Genomic DNA, 12,014 nt, shown 5'->3' with positions numbered 1-12,014 from the left:
ACCCTTTCCCATAAAAAGTTGGGCTGTGGAACTTGGATGATAACTTGTCAATCATCATGTAAATTCATTCAGCAAATCAATACATTTAATTTTTCCTTAGCATCATGATATTTTTCAGGATTTTCAATTCACAAATTACTTTAGAAACTTGATGCTCAGTTTTCCCCTGAGCAACTTTCACTGTTTTCTCTGAAATCTTTTCTGAAACCAAGACAAAAAAAGTTAATTTTTCATAATGAAGTATTATTTTTTTAACTACAAATCTCTTGCTTCAATTTCAACAAAAGAGTTTCAAAAGTGCTTAGCTTTTCTCACTATGTACACTTTAAAATTGTCCATTAAAAAGAATTCTTAAGTAGACTTTCATTGGGAAAAAAGTTTCTTTAAACAATAGTAAAAAAAATATTTTGAGCTTGTCTAATTCTGTTGCTTTCATCTGTAACAATCCCCGCCCCGTCCCACACTATCCCATTCATATATGCTAAAAATGTTTATATTTCTAATTAGGCACTGGATGTTTCATTTGTAAAAAGACATAGCTTATTTTTTTTCTACCCAAAGTCTTTGTCTTGCTCAATGCTCCAAAACCTTTTTCTCTTATCTCATTTTAATCTTTCTTTTTGTTCTCATACTGACCAAAATAAATCAAAGATGGGAACAGAAACAAGAAATCACTTTTCAGTAAAATTGACAGCATTTCTTTATTGACTGCAAAGAAAACTTCTGATGTTACAATGCGTATTTGTACCATCTTTTAAATTTCCCCTTAAAGGTGATAAAATGTTCAGCTAATGTTTACATCCAGTTAAAATCTGCTTACTTTTGATGTTTCTATGTTTCTCTTTTTGCAAATTGGGAGAGTTGTCTTAATTATTAAACAGTATAGTGATCTATTTTTTAGTATTTCCTGTTTTGTTTTTCTGGCATGTTTTGTTGACATTCTTTTCTAGTTTCAGATTGATGCCCAATTTAATTATTCCTCTATTTACTTATAATGTTTGAGAATTATTATTATTGCTAACAAATTACACCATATTAAATATTAGTAGCACTAATAAGATTTGTTAAGATTGGAATATTTATAAAATAATAGTAGAAGAAAATGCTACTTATTGAATGTGATGAATAAAAATATTTTATTTAGGTGAATGTTATTGAAATTCATCGAGATCTTTTTTGTTTTATAGGATCAGTGTTTAAATTGAGTAAAAACATAAAGAATCTAAAACATACTTCTACTTTTAAAAGGATGAGAGTTTGCTTTGCTTTTTTTCCTCTTCTATACAATGATGTAAGACAGCTGTCTTGAACCATCAGCTCATATGATGGTTAAGGTAAGGAATTCTGGTAATTGTAAATTTAAAAAATGAAACCTCTAGACACATAACTACTAAACGAAGGAAATTAAAAATAGATATATACTTCAGAAAATGAAACTGTCACATTCTATCAGCAAGACAAACCTGATTTTCTAGAGAAATCCTGAAATTCTAAGTATTTCTACATTTGTACACAATAAAATAGGCAAATGAATGCATACTAAATTAATAAAGTCAATATTCATAAAAATATGCGATAAAAAAGAAAATAGACAATAATCTGCTTGAAGTGCCAGGTGAAAAGCTATTTTTTTGTCTGCTCACTATTAGGAAAGCTCCTGTCATGAATCTTTTAACCACTCAGGACAGTGTAGACAGTAGAACATGAAACATTGGGACTGGACTGTCCCCTATTGTATTTGCTGATGATTTCAATTGCAGTCATTGTACACACACACACACATACACTACCTTTTCTAGGTCTCGTAAGTCTTAAGAGGCAAAATATATATTCCTAAAATAGTCATTCTTTTACATAACATTTGCTCTAGAAAAAATAAACTTCAAGAAGCTGGAAAACAATCTTTTTAGAGAGGTAAATAACTGAAGTTACTCTTCTATGAACCAACGTAGACTTACCATGGTAATTTATAGTTTTTCTTAGAGGCAAAATCTGTCTTCACACTCATCTGTATACACCAGTGGCAAGAACATTATTAAAACATGGTAGAATGGAATATACCGTAATCCTTAAAAGTCCATGAAATCTAAGATATTTGGGAAATTGAATACCCTTGATTCTAATAGCCAATACTACCAATTAAGAGTTTAAATAATATAAAAAAACCTTGGGGTATTCTAATATACAGATGACATGTGTTTATACCTTACCAATATTAGAGAAAATTCCAAGGAAATGGGCTTGAACTCAATAAATTAAAACAATAATGGGACCAAAGAAATCCATGTTCAAATAATAGCAAGTACAAAAATAATAAGTATTCTCCTTTTTTTTTCTCTTCTTATATTTCATCATCCCATCATTTCAAATTGGCCAAGCCACATAAAAAGACTCAGGTAGTGTTTATGCCAGAAGCAAAGTTAGATTCAAACCTGAGAATGAACTCAGAGATGAAAACAATGCATGTTCGTCAGAAGTTTGAGTGAAATAAATGTGGCTGAATTCAGGAGTGGGACTTGTTTCAAAAGAAAAGTAATATAGTTTAGGAGTAGGAAAGGATTCTCAGAGGTCAGGCTCTTGCTGTTGACTTGCTAATGTGCTCTTCAGCTGTCCCAGCTGGGACTGTCCATCAACAAAGAATGTGAGGAATGCATGACTGGTGCAGGGATCTATGTGAAATAGATGAAGTTTCCTTTTCCCCTGTCCCCTGTAAGGGGTGCCCCCCTGAGGGAGATGGGGGTGCATACTGCCCAGACCTCCTGGTAGTGATCAGCATCCAGGATACTTACTGGCTCCTTATTAAAGGACTGATATTGATACTTTCTTTTAATTCTTTCATTAAGCAAATGATTTTTGAGCACCCACTCCTGATCCTGCCAGTCTTCTAAGTCCTGAGGATACTGCTGTAAACAATTCAGACAAGGCTCTTAAGAATGTAATTCTTAAGAATTCTGGTGGTAGGAGAATAAACAGGTGAACAAGTCAATAAACAAAATAACTGTAATAATGCTATAGAGTTTAAGAACTAGGGGGCTATGGTAGAGAGTAGAGAAGGAACCACCATTAATGGAAAGGATTTTCTGAGATATCATACCAAGGCCTGTAATGAAATGGGGTAAAAGGTTCCAGGCAGAGGTCAAGGTCTCAAGGCATTGTCAACAGTTCAGAAATAAACACAAGCAAAACCAACGAGTCACTGAAGTAGTAACTGGTAAAAATTTATTGTGTATACACCAAAGACAGTTTTCAAACTGGGAACACTCAAACCAAAACATTCAATGAGGCCGAGATATATATATATTATAAAGCAGTTTATGTAGTATGGAAGCAGCGACTATATATTCTTCATAGCTCTTGGTTACAATATTAGAATTTTCTTAAATGAAAGGGGATTGGTTAGTGATTGCCTTATATCATTTTTGGGGAATAATTTAAATTTCTATGTATGATTTTCAGAGGCATAAGCAAGAAATGACCCAGGTCAAGTTAGCTTCGCTCATCTTTCAGAACAAGCTAAATTAAGCTTTGCTTGTCTGACTAAACTGGGTTTGTCTGCTCAGGGAGTTTTCAAGTCTAATCTCTGTTTGTGTTGATTTTAACAGCATGGAAAATATTGGAAGGTTCAAGGAACAGAAAAAAACTACAGCAGAAAGCACCTGCCGGAAGAAGTTTTAGCAATCTAAGGCAGAGTTCTTTAATTTCCAGTTGGCCTTTGAATGAAGGACCTTGGTTGTTCCCAAACCTCAGAAAGATAAGAAAAAGAAGTAGCATGTCGTTAATTACTAGTAGGAGGGACATCTGGTGTCTGGCTCTCAGGGGAATCTAACTGCCCCCTGAAAATCTCCCTCTGAAGCACAGATTATTGTTCTCATTTTATAGAAAAAAAAAAATTCAGGTCGAGAGATTTAAAAACCTGCTCAGAGATACATAATGAATAGTTGGCTCAGGATTTGAATTGAGTCTTTCTGATTCTAAAGTCCTGTTGTTTCTTAGACTTCATTGCTCTATATTATTTACTGCAAGTCCTGGTATTAGAATGTACAGAGATTCATCATAAAGGCTTTGAATCACTGACAAATAAAATGAGTGTAATAGGGAAATTGAAAATGAACTAGTTGGAAAAAACCTTAAGAATTATTTTGAGAAATTGTAAATGAACTCTGTGGTCCTTTTCTAGCCCAATCAAGACTCTCTTATCAATAGTAGAGAGAGCTGAAGAGTCTCTTATTTTCTCAATTTACATTCTGCTGCTCTATACAGCTCTTGTCAAGACTTAAATGGACATTTTTGGCTGGGTGAAATGTACAGTAGCGTATGGCTTGATTTTGGGATTATAGGTTTTGATACACACTTCTTCAATGGGAGGCTTCCAAGTTTCTGATGAATTCACAAGTAGAATTATCTTATGGACATACTCTTGCCTGTTTCACATCTTAGATTGTGCCATTTCCTATTTTCTCCTTATTTGGGGCTGTGTGACCATGCTAATGCATAAGTGGTTTCCATGGTGCCAGGTACACAGTAATCCTAGTGGTTTCCTACCACATTCAGACCCTGGGGAGAGAACTAGGAGTAATGACGTGGAAAAAGTCCAATAGAATCATGATGGAAAATAATCCTGATCATCAGTGTGCAGCTTCATTACTGCACTCATTATTACTTTAAACAGATACTAGTATTGTTATATCCACTTATTCATTCATTCATTAATTTTGTTAGCTATTCAGCCAATCAATCTTTCAACAATATTAATTTAACTACCTACTATGTGCCAATGCTCTTCTAGGCACTAGGAATATATCAATGAAAGAGAAAAGAATGAGGAACTAAGAAATACATTAATGAATAAAACATAAAAATCCTTCTCTCTCTTTGAGAGAAGAGACAGACAATAAATGTAAACATGAGAACATTCAAGAACAAATTAAAAGGAGTAAAGTGAGCTGGGAAAGGTAGAGCATGACAGTGAGATGTAGAATGCTGGTTTGTGTGTACAATTTTTAAAAGGTGGGCTTTACCGAGAAAGTGACATTTGAACAAACACTTAGGAGAGTTGATTAACTTTGTAGCTATTTGAAAGAAGGGAGTTCAAGGTAGAGGCCAAGATTCTGAGGCAGAAGCATGGTTAGCATATTCAAGAAAGAAAAGAGGCCAGTTTTGTTAGAATAAAGTGAGTAGGAAAGAGTGGTAGGTTATGAGTTTAGAGACATCGTGGGGGCCCAGATCACAGAGAACTTTAAGTCCATTGTAAGGATTCCGACTAAATTTGGGAAACTTTGAAGAATTTTGACTAGAGGAATGACATGATCTGAATTTTAGGAGTTCACTCATGTTGTTTGTTAAGACTATTCTATAGCCGGGCAAGGGTGAAAGCTGAGAGTCCAGTGGGATAGTTATTTCAATAATATATGTTAAAGATGATAGTGGCTCAGACCAATGGTGATAGTAGAGAAATTGTTTAGAAGTGGTTAGATTCTGTAAATATTTTGATATTTGAAACAAAAAGATTTCTTGACAAATCAGATGGGGATATTGGAGAGGAAGAGAGAAGTCAAGGATCACTCTTTGACTTTTGGCCTGAGCCATCATCCAGATGGGTTACCATCAATTGAGCTAAGAATTGGAATAAGTTTTTGGTCTGTGAAAGACAAAATGCACGACAATTAAGAAGATGATTTTACTCAGTTTATTGCAATAGGGAGAATTAATGAGGATCATCTGAAAGAAAAAGAAAGGGGCCATGGGAGAGAGCAAGTAGGCAAGGGAGTTATCAGGTCATCTTATGGGAGTCATGGGGGAGGATGGAGAGGGCTCGTATCTGAATTATTGAGGAAGGGTGGAGGTGAGTTACCTTGGAGGGCAGAGTACTTTGTGGTTAGCCATTTCTTTGAGCACAAAAGGATGGGAGCAGAAGGCTCAGGCAAAGTTAAATCTTGTCTGGGGAGAAAAGCAAGAATGTAGTGTTGCACTTATTAGATTTAGGTCTGAACTTACTTCTGTTAAACTTCCTAGTAAAAATCCCTTTAATATTTCCTTGCCTGATATCAAGATGTTTGCTGTATCCAGCTGCAAATTCTCACATTGCATGTAAAAATATGAGATTCAAAGAATCAATTTCATTTATTTTCAGATAAAATCTGGATTATTTTCTTTTTTCATATATATATATATTTTGTTTTTAACAGCCTTCCTATTACTAAATGATCTATTCTTAAAAAAACGGAGCCACGTTTTCCTTCATCTGACACTTCAGATAGTCCAGGTCTTAGTGATAGGATTCACAAATCATGAAAGAATGCTGGGTGCTTGCCATGATTGCTTTTATATTCACACCTAACCATGTATATAATATGTTCTCTCTCCTCTAGGCATGCAGATATCCAATGTATTAGAAAAGATGTACCTTTTTTTAGTAAGTTTACCTAAAATTACATAAAAACCTTTTTGATAACTATATATAGTAAAATACATGAAATGGTGCAATTAGTTATAGTTTTACAGGTTATTGGTCTACATTTTTCCCAAATGTTCCACCAACACTGCTCATAGAGTGCACACATTACATATGCAAATTAGGATAGCCGAAGTTTGATCAAAGCAGTCAGAGAAGTGATAAGCAATGTAGGCTTTTGGGGGAAGAGACTAGAAAAAAAGTAGACTGCAAATTATATGTATGTGGAATGGGAAAAGAGTGAGGATATACAGGTTTAGGTAGGAAAGAACATGTCAAGTTTAGAAATCTTAGAAGTTAAATTTAAGGCACAAATGATGAAAAGTGAGAGCAAACTGTAGTTTTGTCCAAGGACAAAAGGTGCTTGTGACATGTAATAAAATATTATAAATGATTTCTGTTTACAGGTTTGGAATCTGATTTAGACCATTCCCTAAATTTGGGGGTAAGAATGTCTTTGTTTTAAAATAACCCATAATTGGGTTTATTTTTTGTATTACTTGTTTTGGGCTATAGAAAAACATAATTATAAATAAATTCTCTTAACTCAGGAAACGAGCTCAGAAATCAATATACACTATTATCTCACTTAATTCTCACGACAATCCTACAATCTTAGATACCATGATTTTCTGCATTGTGCAGATGAGGAAATTTAGAAGGTGAGGTAACTTATCAAGTCATGGTCTTTTTTTTTTGGTGTGGACAGAGGAATTTGAAGAGGTAGTATTCAAACTCATGCCTATGACTTAAGTTTCTTAACCATTACACCTAGTACTACTTTCTATTTATAAATTATACAAAAGTTTCATCATTTTTGCTATGTCTTCTTTTTTTTCTGGACTAACAAATTTTATGTAACTTTTGTAGGGAAGGGATTTCTTTCCTAACTTTTTATTAATTCTTCTATTTTCTTCTGAATGATATAATGTGTTTATTTTATTACATATACTCCCAGAATGAACTTCACTTGGTACTAAATGAAAACAATGAATAAAATTCAATCAACTGTGTTTAAAGCAATATTTAATGAAGGATAAAATATATAGATTTTTGTATCAGTGACATATTATCGACATCTTTAATTTTTCTCATGCATTTGGTGGTCTTTTCTCATTGGCGTTTTATTGCATTTACTGTTTTCTATGTGAACCACATTTTTCCTTTAGTGAATTAACTATTTTTATTATTTTTAACCCATTTTTCCAAGAAATTTAGTCCTAATTTTTAAAAACATTGCAATTATCTTAATGATTTATAAATTTAATTAATATTAAAATCTTTACTCCAGACTTTTTTTTTTTTAGGCGAGGTAACTCTTGGTTGACCTCATAGATTTCAAGAACCTTGACAGCTTACAATCCCTTATTTTTTTATTTGTTTTTTAACTTTTTTATGTTTTACGTCTACAGCACCTGGTCTTCCTAGTTGGTCTCCCATCCAAGCCAAACTTTTAATAAAAATGTTGAATGACAGTGACTCCTAAAGAATTTCTGTAGAATTATAAGTAGCATTTTCTTCTACTCAGTTTATTTTATATTTATAATTTACTTTCTGGCCTTGATTTTTCCAAATGGCATGTTTGTTTTGTTTTTGTTTTTGTTTTTTACTTTTTTTTTAAGCATTGTTGTCTAAGCAATAATTTAATTTTAGTTTCTTCCATCTCTTGTCACAGAAGCAATTATATACACTTAGTATTGGCTTGAATGATAATACCTTGGTAGAGATATTTTGGTTACAGGTGCTTTTTGTCATTTTGCCTTCCCAGGTGCCAAAATTCTAATTGCCCTAAAGGGTTGCCTGCAAGGGCTAATTCACTTAAAAATATATCGCATTGTGTGTACCTGCAATACTCATAACCTGGTGACTTTGGGAATGCAGTTCCAGGCATGGATTCTGGAGCTGGTCAATACTGGGTAATCCAGTTAATAAGTCGAGAAAGAAATTACAAAACTGGTTGCATGCTATAGCTAACTCTGAGAAAAAGACAATTCAAAGTTTCACTGTTCAAATTTACCTTTCTATCACAAGGAGTCTGAATCTTGGTAAATACACTTTGGTTTTTCTATACTTCTTTGCAAGGCACTCCATGTTAACTCACTGATTTTCTTAAACCGACAAGACTGATGTCAAGCAAGATGTCAATCAATTTCCATTTTCAATGTGAAACTTCTAGTTTTTGTTTGGGTTTCTGCCAGAATAGATTTATTGTGAGTAAGTCCTCAAGTCAATCTTTCTCTTCAATTTTCTTAAAAAATAACTCAATAAAATGGAGCTTGAAGGGAGATTTTTCTTTTTTCTCTTTGGTTATCCTTCAAAGGATGTTTCTAATCAGAAGTGTTAAAAAAATAAAGTAATTTGACATTTTAAATTGAATAGGAGAAAGAACTCTGTTATGTACCTTTTATTATTCTCTTTTGTTCTGAGAATAACAGGTAATTAATAGAGCACTTGGAGCTTTCCAATCATCCACCCTCCCATGTCGGGTTTGACAAGCATGCAGTTTGCATCTTCGTATATAATTTCGAACTGTAAGAATCCATGCTATTTTGAAGTGAATTGTACAATTGTTCAGGATTTTTTAAAAATAGTTTTGATTATATTATAACCATATGAATGCTTAACTAATTCATAGAAGAGTGCTAAGCTTGCTACTTTTTTATATCTATATTAGAGACAGTTAATCATATATTATTTGGTAGTTCTTGGATATCAACAAAATAATTATTGAATAAACAAGTATTTATATAGGGAAAATAGAGACTTCAGGTCTAGTATTTTAAGCACGTACTATTAATAAGGCAATTTAAATAATCATTTCTCAAATGATACACAGAAAAAGGAAATAAATGATGTCACATCAGAAATATATATAACTGATGAAGTATAATATATCTATTAACTTTTTGTTATGTAGATGAGCCTGAAAGAAAAATATTATTCAGAAAGATGCTTAGTGAGAAACACTTAGTGCTGGAAGACCAATTCATTTACTTCTCTTTATAGTACTCAACTCTCCTCAGTTTAGTAGCATATATTTTTATTAGTTTGCATTATAGAAATGATAATAAATAAGAAAATAAACAAGTAAACAAGATAATTACAGATCACAGTAGGTACCAGGAAGAACCTAAGTAGGCTTTTTTTCCAGAATGGACTGGGAGAAACTGAGTGCACAGGGAAGGCATTGTATCTGAGTAGAGACATAGAAGTTGAAGCTCCACCCATGGAATAAGCCGAGGGGCGGGGGGTGGGGGTGGGGGAAGCACTTCAGGCAGAAGAAACAGAAGGTGAATTCACTCCCAGATACGAAAACTCTCAGTGATCGAGAAACATAAAGGTGCTGCTGGTTCGCGAGGGTGAGAAAGGAGAGGAGCAAAGGGTACGAGATGAGGTGGGAGAGGTACACAGCACCAGATCATGCAGAGACTTGGTAAAAGGCTTAGATTTCTTTCCAAATGCAAAGGCAAATGACAGGCATGAGAGTGATAAAATCTGATTTACGTTTAAAAAGATCATTCTGGCTGCCTAAACGTTACAAATTCCTGTAAACATTTCTCACAGGAATGATTTGTGTTGCTTCTCTTGGTCCCACCCCACTAAATGTGCTCTTGTTTTTCTGCATTCTCCAGAAGGGAGTGCAGAGCTGAAGGCAGTGCTTTGGGTATGATCGGATCATTTTACTGTAAGGTGAAATAATCACCTCTCTTACCTGAGATGATCTTCTTCTATTAATATAACTGAAGGTTAAGATTTCCTGCAATGTTAGAAATCCCATGAAGAAGCTTGTTAGAAACAAAAGTAAATAAACTTTTTGAAGGCTTAAAGCAGGGTTTCTCAGCCTTGCCTGAGCATTAGAATCACCTGGGAGCTTTGAACACTTCCTGGCATCCAGATTACATCTCAGACCAGTTAAATTAGAATCACCAGGTGGTTTTATTATGTACCCAAGGCTGAAAACCATGACAGAATGGCGAGCCCTATGGTCCCAAACTTTAATGTGCAGAGAAATTATCTGAAGGTCTTGTTAAAATGTATGTTCTGATGCCATAGTTCTGGGGTAGGGCCCGAGAAACTGAATTTCTTAATAACTTCAGGTGATACCTTTGCTGCTAAGAATCACATTAAAAGTAGCAAGGGGCTAGCCCAAAAATTCTCATAGCATGTACCAGAAACATTGGAAAGCTTGTTAAAACATAGGTTGCTGGACCCCACCCTCAGAGATTCTGATTCAGTAGGTTCAGAGCCAGGGTGAGGCCTGAGAATGTGCATTTCTAATAAGTTCTCAGATGATGCTGATGCCGCTGGTCCAGGGATCATACTTTGAGATCTACTGCGCTCTCCAATGAGGAGGAAACATATGACCTATGGGCTCTAATGTTTGGAGCACAGACTTTATAATTTCGATTTTCATTAGCTAGAAAACTTTTCATCTCTTTTTGTTCTTTCCTGAATTTCCTGAATTCTTTATTTGCATAAAGGAAAGGTTTAAGGTTGGAATGGTCATTTACTTTTCTCATTTTCGAGTTAATATCATCAAAAACATTTCCTAGGGAATTTTTCTTTTATTTTCTCTAGTAAACATTCATGTATTATTTTCTTGATACTAGAATAGAAATCGTCTATTAAAACTAAGCCAAATTAGCAGGGAAGAAGAATATGTTACACTTAGAAAAAATGTTTTGGTTTTTTTTTGCCCTGAAAGATAATCTGAGTCCATCACTTGTAAATCCAGCCCATGTTTTATATACTAGTCTGTTTGTCCTTTGGTCTAAAAAGTATTTTTATTTAACTTTTTGTAACCATTAAATAGATTTTACCCTCTCTTTCTTTAGGAAACAGAAACCTCAGGTTTGTTTTTGCATGATGATGACGATGAAAATGAAGATGAATATGAGTCTCGTTCATGGCGAAGATGAAATCTGATGCAAGCTGTGTAATTTTCAGGAATATTGTTTAGAAGAACAACTTTTAAAAATTATTTAACGAAGTCAATGAGTCAAGATTTTTAAAAATTTTTCTTTTCAACAAAGTAGATTTAAAGACAGCAAGTTAGCTATTTAAACACATCTCATAACTGTTCATGATATTAAAGCACCAAAGGCCTAGTGACTGTTACACAGTTGTGAAGACCCACAGGAATGACATGGATAATCTCTAGAGCCTTATTTTCCATACCACCTGTTTTTGTTGCTATTGGTATTGGATTATGATGTAAATGACAGGGTGTTCAGAAATTTTATTTTGGATTATAATCTGCTGATAAAATTTCATTAAATGTCAAAATTGCCTGGAATCTCTTAACGTTTAGCTATTTATGGATGGGTCGTCAGGAAAAATTCCTGAATTTTTCTAGGCATACTGTTATATATATTCTTATAAGAAAATATTTTGAATTATGTTTTTTTCATAGAATGTGAGTTTGATGAGGATAGGCACCTTATTGGTCTTAGTCACTACTATAGTTCCCGTGTCTAGGGCAGTGCCCAGCACAAAGTAAAGAGTAAATAATGATTCATTGAATGAATGAAAAATGAAGACAAAGAGAAGACCCTGGGGACCA

The sequence above is a fragment of the Pteropus vampyrus genome, unplaced genomic scaffold (assembly GCF_000151845.1).
Source record: "Pteropus vampyrus isolate Shadow unplaced genomic scaffold, Pvam_2.0 Scaffold11, whole genome shotgun sequence".
Taxonomy (NCBI): domain Eukaryota; kingdom Metazoa; phylum Chordata; class Mammalia; order Chiroptera; family Pteropodidae; genus Pteropus; species Pteropus vampyrus.
The sequence above is the reverse complement of the archived record's forward strand: the minus strand, read 5'-3'. Positions refer to the sequence as shown.